The sequence below is a fragment of the Lacerta agilis genome, chromosome 1 (assembly GCF_009819535.1).
Source record: "Lacerta agilis isolate rLacAgi1 chromosome 1, rLacAgi1.pri, whole genome shotgun sequence".
Classification (NCBI taxonomy): Eukaryota; Metazoa; Chordata; class Lepidosauria; order Squamata; family Lacertidae; genus Lacerta; species Lacerta agilis.
Genome location: NC_046312.1, coordinates 47,440,500 through 47,455,186, shown reverse-complemented (window position 1 = coordinate 47,455,186; position 14,687 = coordinate 47,440,500). Strand labels below are relative to the sequence as shown.

Genomic DNA, 14,687 nt, shown 5'->3' with positions numbered 1-14,687 from the left:
TCCGGCCAATGCGCGTTCTGCGCGCTCTCCGCCGGGCGCGGCAAGACCCGCTTTGCCTTCAAGCGCAAAAGCTAAGCAAGCCGGAATGCAAAAACAGAGCAGCGGAGGACCCCCCCCCCTATCACGCATGCGTGCTACCAGTCCTTTTGCCGCCGCCGCCGCCGCCTCCTCCCCGGCTGTGAAGCTAACGTTCCGCCCGCATGAAGATTTAACAGGAGCGCCTCTCCCATTGGCTGCCTCCCTCCCAGCACGCGCGTCTACACCACACCCACTTGGCTCCCTAGTTTCCCTTTGAGGCGTCGAGGGCCAATGCCTCGCGCTCCTCCTCCCCAGTCCGCGCGCGCCCTCGTTGCTCGTAGTTCCTTAGCTCGGATTACTTCTTCCCCTCCCTCCCTCCCTGCCTTCGGTGCGCGCGTGAGGGGAGCGCGTTTGCGCGCGCCGTTTCTACCCCTCGCGCCCCCTCCCCCCTGCGCTCTGTCAGTGTCTCGCGCTCCTCCAGTCTGTTGGAGGCTCCGTTAAACGGCGGTGGGTTCCTGTTTCCGTCTTTTCATCACTCCCTTCCCCCCGCCGCCACTCCGTTTCCACCGCCGTCTCCCTCCGCCTCTTCTTCACAGCCGGCTACCTCAGGAGCGCCGGCGTTGAGGAGCAGAGGTGACCAGGAACCCAGCCTGCGGGCGGGCGGCCGGGCAACACGGGCACCGAGTCGGGTAAGGCGAGGCCGTGGGGGCGCTCCGGGAACTTGAGGGATGCTTCTTCTCCCGCTCCAGCCCATCCTCCCTCGCGGGCCTGGCGCAGCAGCAGCAGCTGCGGTTACTGATGAGGAGGGATGTGGCGGGCGGGCGGGCGAGGGGTGGCTGACTGGGAAGCTCCATTCAGCGAACAAGGGGGGGGAACCTTCCGCTGAGGCCGCCTGGCTCATGGGGTTCCTTCGCCTCGCCCGGGACAAAATCCTCAGGGAAGGAGGAAGGAGGAGGTGTCATCCTGGCCCGGGCCTGCCTGCGTGCCCTGGGAAGGCGGCCGGGGGTGTCTCAGGCCGGGGGTGTAGGTAGGAGATGGTTCTCTTGTTGGGGCAGCAGCGTTGCTATGTGGGTGCTAGGAAAGAGGCAGCGGCGGCGGCGGCGGCGGCAGCGGCAGAAGCAGCAGCAAAAGCAATGCTGATGCACACACACAAAAACACCCAGAAAAAAGGACGTGCACAATCCAAAGCCCTGAACATCGTGCGCGGAGGCGCCCGCGAGAGACGCGGCAAGCTGTACAAAATGCAGCACGAGCAGTCAGCAGCCAGTGTGCAAGGAGCTGGGGGTGGGGTTGCCATCTGGGGAATAGGCGGGGGTGGAAAAGGAGGGGTAGGATGTGCTGAAAGCGGGCGCTGAAGAAGAACTGCGGGAGTGGTCTTGCTTTTCTTGCACCCCCGCCCCTTGTGTAGAAGTGGTGGCTTTTAACTTTACTTCAGAGTCAGGAAGTGCACCCGGTAGCTAGCGAAGGTGCACACTCCTTTTATTTCCTTAGATCTTGCTCTTTCATGGGCCTCATTAACAAGCATGGGCGCTTAGCCGTCTGCCGTTCAGTGGCCTTGGCATTATCGTTTTTAATGTATCTGTTTTAGTCAAATTGCTTACTGAAACAGGATGTTTTTGTGTTTTATGTAATTGGTGCTGTTTGCGCTTGGATACCTTTCACATTTAGTTCTTTGGACTTTTTAAAACTTGTGCTGTCTTGTGTGAGTGACTCAAACATGTCAACTAGAGACTATTTCAATAAAAGTTGCTGTTACATCCTTCCCAAATGTTCATGGATGATCCCCATTGCAAAAAATTCAGAAGACTTGAGAAACTATAGACAGGGAGATCATAAAGACCTCTAAACTGCTGCTCTATCTTTCCTCTCTTCATATCCTCATAACCTGTGGACACATCACTACTTATTTCAGAAATGCATATGGTATTGTACAGCTTCCGTAACCTGTTCTTGACCTTAACTCTGCAAATATTTACATGCATTCTAAATTTGATTACTGATAGTTTAACTTTTGGGAGTAGTCCTTTCAGTGGGGCTGTTGACACCAATAAAAATAATGGTATGTGTTTGACGATCAGAACATAGCGTTTTAAAGTAGTTTAATGGTTCAAAATTTATTTGCTTCCATATGGCTTGAGCTTGCAATGTTGATTTAAATTTTTTCTCAACAAGGAGTGTTAGTGTTAATGCCAATATTGTTTCCAGTACCAATGTCTCAAATTTCCAATCATGTTAATACATATTTGGACAGTCCTCATCTTTTAAAAAATTCTAAAAGCTGAAAGAACTATAACAAACCATTCATCAGACTTATGCCTTCAAGTGTTTCCTTCATAGTTTCCCAAAACTGCCCTGTTTTAAAGGATTAAAAAGTAAGGAAGTTACACTTTAAAGTCTATGAAGTACCGGTAGATATTTAAAATCAGTTGCTGGTAAGGGGTTTAGTAGAAAGATACCTGGTACAGTATGCCATTTCTTAATTAATGCAATTTTGCTTTGAGTTGCCTTGTTGATCATGCATCCTTTAGATATGCACTAATTTGATACGCACTTGCCTGCAGATGTTCATTTTTTTTTGTAATAAAAAGCAGAAGGAAAGCCTACTTGCAGCACAATCGTAGGTCTGTCTGCTTAGAAATAAATCCAGTGGGATTTATTCCCAGGTAAGTGTATAGGATTGCAACCTTAGATTGTATCTTCTGATAACTTTGTTATAGTTAACTGCACTGACTTGTTTCATGCTTCATATAGTGCAGCTACTTAGAATGTCCAAAAAGTTGAGCTGGGTGCTTAAGTTGTGTTAAAACAGTGCTTATTTCAGAAATGTAAGTTGCTAGAACTAAGAGGTACTAATAGTTGATAAAAGCAGAGGCTTAATTTTTGGTAAGAATTCTCTTAGAGTTTTTGTTTTAATTTGCTTATACTATTCAGAGGAGTGAAGGGAAATACAGAAAGGTTATATGGCAGGCTACTTCATGCTACTCAGCAGCCAAGTAGGCTATTTAATAACAGTAGTTCAATAATAATAAATTGTGTGGAGAATTCCTTGATTATATAATTTTATTCTAAATAGGTTATGTTTGCATCTAAGTCTACCAACAAACAGGTTAGTATAGGTACAATAAAACTGAGTGTTTCTTCCATGTGAAAGCGGAATGTTTACTGTTAAAACAAACTGTAATGGGTGTCAGTACTGTTCCAAATAGTACTATCTTGGCAATATGGACAATACAGACACCTTCATTTAAAAAGTAGTTCTTGTCATTTTTAGAGACTTGCTGCATATTATTTGAAGTTTTGAGAGACAGTTTCAATCTGGCTTTAGTAGCTGTGTATTCCATAATGAAAAAAGTAATTACAGTGTTAAGTTGGTCTGGAGGGGGAGCTAGTGCTAAAGCAAAACAACATTTAAATTTATGTTAGAATCCTGCAGACCTTACAGGACTGTTTCCTGTTTGATTGTGGTATGTTCTTATTATGGTTATAATTGCTTTAAATGCTTCAAGGGAAAAGAAAGCTATTTTTATTATGCTGTACTCTAATGCCTATTAATCCAAATATGTTCAAGAAGTTCATATAATAGTGTTTCTCACAAACAGTGCATAAAATGTTGGCTTGGAACATATGTTTGCAGACATATCTTAAATCAATTATTTTGTTCTGAAAGTTATGACTCTGTTTCTGTGTAAAAATAGTTTTTAGCATAGATGTACTCTTCTTGTATTTCTTTTGCAACCTGGTTCATAACCAACTAAATTATAGTACTTTGGTTTAAGCTGAGTTGGACTGCAATCCTAAACATACTTTCTAAGAAATAAGCCCCTTTGAACCCAGTGAAACCACGCTTTTTAGTGTCATTGAACTCAATGGAACAAAACTGCTTAATTCAAAGTACTTGCTGACTGGTCTTACAGTATAGTAACTTCTTAACCTTCTTAACTGTTTATATATTTTTGAAATATTAAAAGCTTTTAAATAAACCCAAGATTAGTCCTTTATGCACTTACTTAGGAGTAAGCCCCAGTGAATATAGTGGGACTTACTTTTGAGTAAATATGCATAGACTTGGAGAAGGTAACATTTAGGCCTGAGCCAAAATTCCTCTCAGTTCATTTGCGTTGTTTTCTCATAGATAGGCTTCTTGTTCTGTTGGGGGCAAACATTGAAAAAATGTGGTATCAAAATTATGTCTTTGTATTGATCAATATTGGTGATTTGTGTGATTTGCTGTCTTGCTCTGTATGATATTGTTGCAGTGCTCAGTAACATCAGCATCTCTTGTTAAGTAGTGGTATAATTGCTACACTGGTGGCAGCTCTGGCTTTCATGTGTTTCAGTTGACTTCTATGTTCATCATGCCTAAGTTCAAAAATCATATCTGTATCTCAGATAAGGTCCTGTAATTAAGATAACTGTTCTGCACTTTGCTCTTTGTAGAAATCTTGGAACAGGGTTAAATAGTGTAAAGTGTGGGTTGTAGCTGGCTTGTCAAGGCATTTTCTCATGGTGCTGTGTACAAATTTGTCCATTGTCAGGTTCTTCTGTGGAAAAAGCTTTAGCAGGCTGAGTGGTGGTATTGCATATTTTTGCTTTAAAAGAATGATTCTTCACTTATGATGTAATTCTTGTGATTGACTTGCAGGTAGGGACTTGTTTATATTTTGTTAACCTGTATGCAGCTTTGCATGACAATGAGCCACTTACCAAACGGAAGTGTTACAGAAGTGTAGTAGAAATTACTGAAATACAACTTCTTGTTAAGGAAAGCAAATGACACATTATGGATCCTTGTTCCTGGGTTGATTAGATTGACTTTCAACCACTTTTCTAGCCACCTTCTCTCCAAGCTCCCCTCTCCCATTGCCTGTGATAACAATAGTTAAAACAATAGTTTTTGTAACACATTCCCTCATGGCTTTAAAATGTGTTTCCAGGTAGAAGATGCTGCCTGCACAGTTGTCTTAAAAGGTTAGGTTCTGTACTCCTCTTTGCCCTGGGATGCCTCCTCAACAGAGAGCATTCCTCTCATGTGTGCATATATTGATTGATATATCTGATATGGTAGCACTCCATGTGCGTATAACATGAAGGTGTGTAAAAGGGGCAGTGGATGCATGCCACTGAAGATGCAAATGTGTTTCCAGGTGGAAGATGCTGCCTGCACAATATATGCACACACAAGAGGAATGCTCTCTGTTGAGCAGGCATCCCAGGGCAAAGAGGAGTACAGAACCTAACCTTTTAAGACAAGGTTAGGTTCTGTACTCCTCTTTGCCCTGGGATGCCTGCTCAACAGAGAACATTCCTCTCATGTGTGCATATATTGATTGATATGTCTGATATGGTAGCACTCCATGTGCGTATAACATGAAGGTGTGTAAAAAGGGGCAGTGGATGCATGCCACTGAAGATGCATAACTCTTTGGCCCTACCCCAATGCATGGATGTCTGCACAGATGAAGCCTATGTATGAATTCTTCCACATGAGCTGGAGTGCTGTGCAATTAGATACAACTTCTGGGAAAGCCTATGCACATGAGTTTCACCTAAGAAGAGTCTGCACTCAATGAATAGCCATGCAATATGTTGCCCCTTTGAATATTTAGAGCCCCTTCACAGTTGGTAATAATTAGGAACAGCATTTAGGAATAATTCTTTTTTAAAAAAAGTTTGACTGTACTAACAACACTTCTAGGGGTTTTTAATGTCCATGCAGAGAACAGTAATATAATTACTGTTGTTGTTGTTTAAAAACAACAACCGGCAGAAGCCCTTTAGGTCCAGTAGGGGGGAAAGCAAAGTCCAGTTTCAGGAAATGCCTTTATTTGTATTTTCATTGTTGGATTATTATTTCTATATTAAAAGGCTTAGCAAATACATTTCTATACTGCTTTTTAAGAATAAAATTCTTCCCAAGGTGGTTCAGATAATGTATCAAAGTACTGTACAATGGACAGAGCCTAGGGCTTGCCAATCGGAAGGTCGGCGGTTTCAATCCCCGCGACAGGGTGGCCTCCCGTTGCTCGGTCCCTGCTCCTGCCAACCTACCAGTTCGAAAGCGCGTCAAAGTGCAAGTACGGTAGATAAATAGGTATCGCTCCGGCGGGAAGGTAAACAGCATTTCCGTGCGCTGCTCTGGTTCGCCACATGACCCAGAAGCTGTACAACAGTAAAATACAGTAAACATAATTTAAAAGTGTCTTGTCATTTTAATACAGTATAACATAATCCTGCCGTATATTGTTTAAAGTATTGACTAACATCTGTTCAGTGGTAAAAATGCAACATAGTTCAGTCACCAATATCAGATTCCAAACCATAATTTGTTACATTAAGCGAAGATAAAAGATCCAGTGACAGGGCCTTCCTAATATCATTCAGGTGGACTTCTATTTGAGAATTGTGAGACCACTGCTGAAAAACCCCTCACCTGCATGTCTGCCAGCTTAACTTATTTTGCTGGCAGGCATTTCAGCAGGGTTTGAGATGCAGATCTGCTTTGCTTTGAGCAGTGCCTTTGGAGGGGAAAATTAGGGTATAAGTTTTAAAAATAAATAAGAATGTACCAAAATTGTAAGCAGTCTTCCAAGTTCTGTTGTAACTTAGTTTTCAAAATTTTGGGTGCCTTAGTGTTATGTGGAACCAGTCAGGGATTATGAACCTGTGGCACTTAACTCCCATCAGTTTCAACTAATGTGGTTTGGGATGATGTAATTGGTGATTCAACAAAGGCTGCAAGTTTCCCATCGTTGTTTTAAATTGTTATAATCAGCATCTAAGTCAGTGTTTCTCAAATTTGGGCCCCCAGCTGTTGTTGGACTACAACTCCTATCTCCCCTATCAAGTTAATTTATTCCAAATAATAAAGGAAGGTAGTTGTGATAGGACAGTGAAGATGAGTTTCAGCTTCAAAGGAAGGGTTTATCTTTTCCTTTGCCACTGGATTTGCTGATAGCACCAAAGGGTGAGTACAGTAGTACGGAAGTATCTTATTCTGGTATTACTTCATCTTATCTTGCAGTGGTATGTATCCTGAGCCCTTGGGATGGGGACGGTTAAAATGTAATAAAATAAATTTATTCAATTCCTGTTCTTCATGTTCCTGTTTCTTCTTCTGACCATCCATAGTTGGCTGAAAGATCATCTGAATCAATTTCCTTTAGCATCAGAAGGGGAAATGCTACTTTCTTCACCCCTTTTGAAATGTTTACTTCAGAGGGGAAGTGAATCACTTGACAATATATTTTAGACAGAATAGAACTTTTTTATGCTATGATGTTTAGTTCTCTCTTGCATCCTGATGTGGAAAAGCTTTTTTTTAACAAAAGTCATTTTAAACGTTTTTTTCCAATTCATTATAAATCATTTCCCAATATTTTTTAACTTCTCTACATTCCCACCACAGATATAGTGAATATAGAGTGATATGGATGATAAGTCTTTAGAGTAATATTCAGATTAGGTTTGTTGATATTCTTTGACTGTTACAGTGTTAATAAGTAAGACTGTTACATTGTTAATAAGTAATTTAATACAGTGTTACTAAATAATCTAAAATTTTAAACAAGTTGATATGTGTTAAATAACCTAGCTGTCCACACAGTTATACCTGCTTGCTGAATTGATCTTCTTGACCTTATTTTGATGGCCCCTTTCTCAGTTTTGAAATTCACCATAGCTGAATTGAACTCTAGCCTTATGGAGTTCTTAGAATGTCAACAAGCATGTGAATAGGAACGAAGTGGTAGGGAATTGTATACTTGGCCTTTCAAAAAGCTTTTGACAGTCTATCACATAATGCTTCAGAGTAAACTTCACAGTCATGGCTCATCTTACTGATTCGTAACTGGTTAAAGAAAAAGAAGTAGGGTAGGAAGAAATGTACTGTTATCGGATGGAAGCAGTAAGAAGTGGGGTATTTCCAGACTAGCTGAATGGCATTAAAGTGGGCAGTGTGTTCATTGTTTGCAAGATTAAAGTGATACACACTGAGGCAAAAAAAGAAAAAAGAAAAGAAAAAGCCTAACTGCACATATACAGTAATGAGAAACCGAACAGGAAAGGAATCTTAGGGTTGTGATGTATAGTTGAATGAAAACACCAACTCGGCGTCAGATTCAACTAAACAGTTGTGCCAGTGGGACCAGGTCAATGAGTGTCACAAGCGCATCAAGGATTTCCCTCCCCACCCCACCCCACTCCACATGCCCCCTCTACATTGGCTGTGCACTGACAGAATGATCATCTTAACACAACTTTCAATTCCACCCTTGGTGTGTGCCAGCTGTGATGAGGGCAAATCCAATGCTAGGAATCATTAAGCAATGCACTGAAAACAAAACTGTCAGCATTGTGATGTCCTTATATAAATGTACGGCACAGTCACACTTGGAATACTGTTTATAGTTCTGTCTATAGTACCCATGTCTCCAGCAGTAAAAAAAAGTTTTAAAATAATAAATTTCAATAGGACTGGTCTAGGGAGACTAGGGGATCCTTTTGAACCCCCCTTTTGATTTTATTTTCCTTCGAATAAACTCAAACTAATCAGGAGTATCTCAGAAATGCATTGAAAATTTTATAACACTAGGACAGGACTATGAAGATCCTTACTTGCTATGTGTGTTTAAACAAGATTGAGAGAGAATTACTGAATGAGAAGCAGAAGAGGAGTTTGGATTTGATATCCCACTTTATCACTCCCCAAAGGAGTCTCAAAGCGGCTAACATTCTCCTTTCCTTCTTCCCCCACAACAAAAACTGTGAGGTGAGTGGGGCTGAGAGACTTCAAAGCAGTGTGACTAGCCCAAGGTCACCCAGCAGCTGCATGTGGAGGAGCGGAGACGTGAACCCGGTTCACCAGATTACGAGTCTACTGCTCTTAACCACTACACCACACTGGCTTTCAGTGTTCCTGTTCACTGCTGAGGAAGTGTGACTTAACTGTGTGACACTCAGGAAAGCGAGCATACAACTAAAACTCTGTTGGGTGCTAAGTATTAATAAAACAGCAAGGTTTGAGTGTTCACTGTTTCTTTGCTAAAAGAGGAGGATATGGAAAGAGCCAGAACAGGTGGAGGCCATGCAACCTTTCTCATAACAGAAAACTGTGACAGCTGTAAAATACTTTTCAGTTAAATGCTATTTGCAAGGGAGCAAGTTGTGGAGAAAACTGGAAGTTGGCCATACACCCTGTGACATCTTCCCAGGTCTAGTGGGCACCAACTGCCACTGTTCCAAACTCTTACCTTGCTTTCTTTACTGGAGCAGGTAGGGGAAGGAACAAGTTCCACAACCAGTAGTGCTAATGGACAACTCCTTACTTTAGCCTGCAAGGAGTGGGAAGGAAGATGGCTGTATTTTCATCCTCCAAGGATGTAGAAGGATGAACCCTTCTTCAAGGGTTAAAAACATTGGCCTAGAGGTAGAAGGCACGTGAAACCTGGTCACTAATGCTTTATGTCTGTGATCTATTGCCCCAACTACTTTCCTGAAAGAGAATTAGCTAGCTTCAGGTCAGGAACACGTGTTTTTATTGATATTTTCTTGGGTAACAATAGAACATACAAAGCCTCTGTTTTCAAGTCATAGAATCATTCAAACAAATCAGTCATATTCAGGGTGAGACTGGCAATATGGGGTTGTGGGAAATAAGTTTTAGAGAGCATTCCCTTCTTTTGGCTGAGATAGTTTTAAAGGGTAGCTTGGTTGATGACCTCCACTGAATGTGGTAGCTTGCAGTGTTGGAGAACCTTCATAGTTTCCCTTCCCACTTAAAAAAAAAAGATTCTTGGACTTCCGGCGAGGGCGCCATTGCCAGCGGTCGAGGGTTGCTTCGGCAGCGAGGCGACCCTGGCTTTCCCGGGGGTTAGGAGCTCCGCTACCGTGCAGCGGGCTCCGTTAAGCAGCGGGAAGAGCGTCTCGCTGTGTGGGCTCTCCAGCTGGCCCCTTTGCGCAGACCCTTTCTCCCGTTCCCCTTGTAAAAGGGGCGCTGGAGTGAAAGGGCAACGGCGTGGGGCTGTGGAGACTATGCCCCAACCGGGAAAGTTAAGTGGCGGCTGCCGCTGGCGAGGAACGCATCGTTCTTACCTGATTTGAAGGGGGGGGGGAAAACCCGTAAGCTATAAGTACGGAGTTCAATTGGACCCTAAATCTTTTTAATCTGGCTTTGGGGAAGGAATGTTAAAAGGAAGTCCGTTCCTCTCCCTGCCGAATCAAGAAGTAACAATGTTTCTTGCTGCTGCTGCTGCTGCAATTGGCTGTTACAATGTATCTATTGGAGTACTGCTGACAAGTAGGGGAGAACTGAGACTTTTAAAGCATTTCTTCTTAAAGTTGGTGGAATATAATTTTTACACTCTGACCAGGGGAAAAATGGCGGCTGAAATTTGAGCTTAAAGATGGAAAAGTACTGAACTTTGTTATTTCCTGCCTGCTTCTGCCATTTTTGGTTTCGCTTTTAAAATGACTTTAGATCCGGGAATGACCCAAGGACAAAGGATAATCCTTTTGAAACTAGAACTCTTGAATCGAAAATTAGAACGGCTGAATCGAGATGTTGATGAAAAGTTTTTTGGAATTAAGACTTCTGAGAACTTTGCTAATGAACCTGAGGAGAACCTTGCTAAAGAACTTGAGGAAATTTTGGAAGAACAAGACACTGAGACTACGCAACTCCAAGAAGAAGGAAAACCCGGCTGGTGTGAGAAGCCTAGGGTTGAATACAGACATATTATATCCGATTTTTGGGTGGGAGCCCAGAAATGAAGGGACAATCTTGGGAATTACAATTAAAAGTTGAATGGAAGTTCGAAATGGAGATGCTGGATGGTGACGCATTATATTTCCTGAAGAGCTTGGCAAGGATGTTTTTGGACAAGGTTTTGGTCATTAGATTTACTCTTGACATTCTGGATATTGGTTTTGGAAAGGGATGGGGAGAGGTCTGGTGGGCGATTCCGAGGTGGGGAGAAAAAATGGTAAGAAGAGGGGTGGGGTGAAAGATTTAAGATGTGTAATTAGGAAGGCTTTCCATGGTGCCCCGAAGTTAGAGTGTTAAAAAGAAAATTGGATTTGGTATAGAGAAGAGATGCTTGGATTGTTTTTTAAAAGAAGAATAGTTTTATATTATATAAGATGTAATTTAGAAACACTAGCAGCAGTTTTAGTGTAATAAGAGATAGATAAGGGCATGAGAAGTTAAGATTTGTATTAAGAAGTTATATTTTGAAATTATTTTGGTATTTTGATACTTTGATGTTGAACAAGAGTTATAAGACTATAAGAAGTTAAGGTTGGTATTATGAAGTAAAAAGTTTTGTATGAAGAAGTAAAATAATTTTGTTATTTTGATGTTAAATGAAATAAGATTTTATGGAAATTAAGAATTTAAGTGAGGGAATTTAAGACAGATAGAAAGTTACTAAAGTAGATTAGAATTGAAAGCAGAGGAGAGAACGGGGGAAGTCCCCCTAATTAGATTGAAACAAGATTATAACTAAATTAAAGAAGTATTGGTGTGTTCCAGTGTAGGTGTTAGGTATGTATGTAGGTATGTATTTTTTTCTTTTATTTTTGTTTTGCTTTAGTCTTTGTATTTGTTTTTCTTTTTTATGATGTGGTATATTTGTTTATGTTTGTTCTGGAAAACCAATAAATTTTTGTAAAATAATAATAATAATAAAAAGATTCTTATTACTTCCAATCATTCACCATTGTGTGGACCAAATGCTGTCTCCTCTAGTCAGTATATTATAAAGATGATAATATAAAAAATGCTCTCCATATGTGCAAACCAAACAAATATGTAAAGCAATCAAGGGAGCAAGTGCTTTTAGGTCACCATAGATTTGAATTTATCTTTAGTAGTGATACTGTTTTTCAAGCTCTGCTCTTCTGGATTAGCATTTTAACATGACACTTTTTGCAGGATATCAGACTGATGCTGTCATACATGACTGTAGGTGATGGAAGCATGATTTCAGTCTGAACTCTACCCTCAGGAAGGTTTGCAACATAAAACACAAAAATCATCTTCAGAGGGAGCCCTATGTATAACATGTTGCAGTAATCTACCCTAGAAGTTACCAGAGCATAGACAACAGTAGTTAGGCTATCCCTGTCCAGCTAGGGGTGCAGCTGGGCCACCAGCCAAAGCTGATGGAAGGCGCTTCATGCCACTGAGTCCATCTGAGCCTTAAGACAACAGCAAAGGATATAGAAGTACAGTGGTACCTCTGGTTACGTACTTAATTTGTTCCGGAGGTCCGTTCTTAACCTGAAACTGTTCTTAACCTGAAGCACCACTTTAGCTAATGGGACCTCCCGCTGCCGCTGTGCCGCCAGAGCATGATTTCTGTTCTTATCCTGAAGCAAAGTTCTTAACTTTAAGCGTTATTTCTGGGTTAGCGGAGTATGTAACCTGAAGCGTATGTAACCTGAGGTACCACTGTACCCCTTAGCTGCAAACCTGTTCCTTTAGAGCAGCCTTCGTTCCTTTAGGCAAACTCAGCCCTCCAGATGTTTTGTGACTGGTGATGGGAGTTGTAGTCTCAAAACATCTGAAGGGCCGAGTTTGCCTATGCCTGCTTTAGAGGGAGTGTAACCGCATCAAAAGCAGGCTATCTCCCAGCCATCTGATATAGGGAACCACCCACTAACAGTGCCTCAATCTTATCTGGATTGAGCTTCAGATTGTTAGCTTTTATCCAGTCCATTACTGAGGCAAAACAATGATCCAGCACAGAAACTGCCACACCTGCAGATGTAATGGAGAAGTAGAGCTGTGTGTCATCAGCATATTGCTGACAATGTACCCCCCCCAAACTCTGGAGGATCCCACTCAACGTTTCATGTAGATATTAAACAGCATGTGGGTTAAAATCGAACCGCGAGAAACCCTGCATTGAAGGCTCCATGGAACTGAGCAACACTCTCCAAGCATCACTCTCTGAAAACGACCATCCAAGTAGGACTGGAACCACCACAAAGCAGTGCCACCCCCCAAAAAGCCTCAGACAGCCACTACAGAATGTTATCCTGGTTGACTGAGAGTTCAAGGACAATTAACAGGAACACATACTCCCTGTCTCTCTCCCAACACAGGTCATTGTGCAGGGTGACCAAAGCAGCTCTTGTGCCAAAACTAGGCCTAAACTCTGATGGAAGTGGATCTAGAAAATCCTGCTTCTCTCATCTGAGAGTAAGGAATTTCTTTTGCAATTGGGATGTCTTTCTCTCCTAATCTCTGATACAGTGATACTTTGGTTCTCAAATTTAATCCGTTCCGGAAGTCTATTCCAAAACCAAAGTGTTCCAAAACCAGGACGCACTTTCCCATAGAAAGTAATGCAAAACGGATTAATCCGTTCCAGACTTTTAAAAACAACACCTAAAACAGCAATTTAACATGAATTTTGCTATCTAAAAAGACCATTGATCCATAAAATGAAAGCAATAATCAATTTTCTGTACTATAAAATAAATAAGACAGTATTGTAGATGATAAAAATTTTTCCTCTTACCCATACTGATGATAGTCATTGTTTCAATGGGGGGCTTTTATCCATTTCTGCAGTCACAAAATCAGTCAATCATAAAATGAAATACAAGCCACAGTCACAAAAATGCAAAAGCCACAAAAACAAAAATGCAAAAAATAGCAAAAACAAAAGCACCAAATATCACCTCAGAACACTGCAACCAGAAACAGAAGGTTTTAATTACAATGGGGGGGGGGACCTCAGATGAGTGGTGCAAGGGCAGAAGCGGGAAGAAAATAGGCTTAATTACGATTGGGGGGCCTGAAATTTGCTGTGCAACAGTAAAAACGGAAGCTCAGGAGCACGTTCAGCTTCCGGGGCAAAGTTTGAAAACTGAAACACCTACTTCTGGGTTTGCAGCATTCGGGTTCCTAGTTGTTAGGGAACTAAGTTGTCTGAAAACCTAGGTACCACTGTACATGAATTTGTATCCTCCTATCATTCACATATGCCATCTCTCTATACAGAACTTTAAAAATGACCCATCACCGTACTTTGGATTGTCCCGAATACCACCATATGGTAGAACCATAAGTCTAATTTGGATGCGTTTTGGCTTGCTGAAACTGACCATGAGGTGATTGGTAATATCATCATTTATCAGTTTTAGACCCTTAAGTAGTAGCATTGTCTTGTTTGCCTCTGTGTATTTCCTTCCTTATTTAAGATACTGTGATATAACAATATATCGCTATATTTAGCTGGTGATATATCGCAATATTGAAAACTTGTTATCGCCCAGCCATACTGCCTATCTGCAACCCTTCTTTCAAAGCTTAATTTCAGCAGGTAGCATGGTGAGGGGAGGCAGATTCCAGGGGAGGCTTCTTCTTCAGGTGCATATGTGCATATCTGTTGGTGATCCTGTTGTAGGCTATTGCTGATTCAGGATCAGGACCATGATCCAGTATATCATTTATGGAACATTGCACAGAACATGTCACAACATAACTTTACAATCAATCAGGAGAAACTGAATTGTACTCTTTAAAGCAGACTGTGTGTTGCGACACGTTAGTAGGTCAGCTGCAGTGGGTAGGTGTGTCTCACAAACATCATCCATGCTCCTTCCAGGTCTGGAAAGCTGTTAGTTTGCTAGTAAGACTGAATTAATATGTCGCAAAATAA

General features: G+C 41.7%; 1 protein-coding gene across 1 annotated transcript in view; it reads left to right on the top strand.

The window, feature by feature from the left end:
- The first annotated feature begins 284 nt into the window (after positions 1-284).
- Positions 285-14,687, top strand: part of FUT8 (fucosyltransferase 8) — an 86,466-nt gene continuing 72,063 nt past the window's right edge. The window contains exon 1 of the mRNA XM_033147816.1: positions 285-707. The gene's annotated coding sequence lies outside the window, so the exon portion shown is untranslated. The remainder of the gene's footprint in view (positions 708-14,687) is intronic.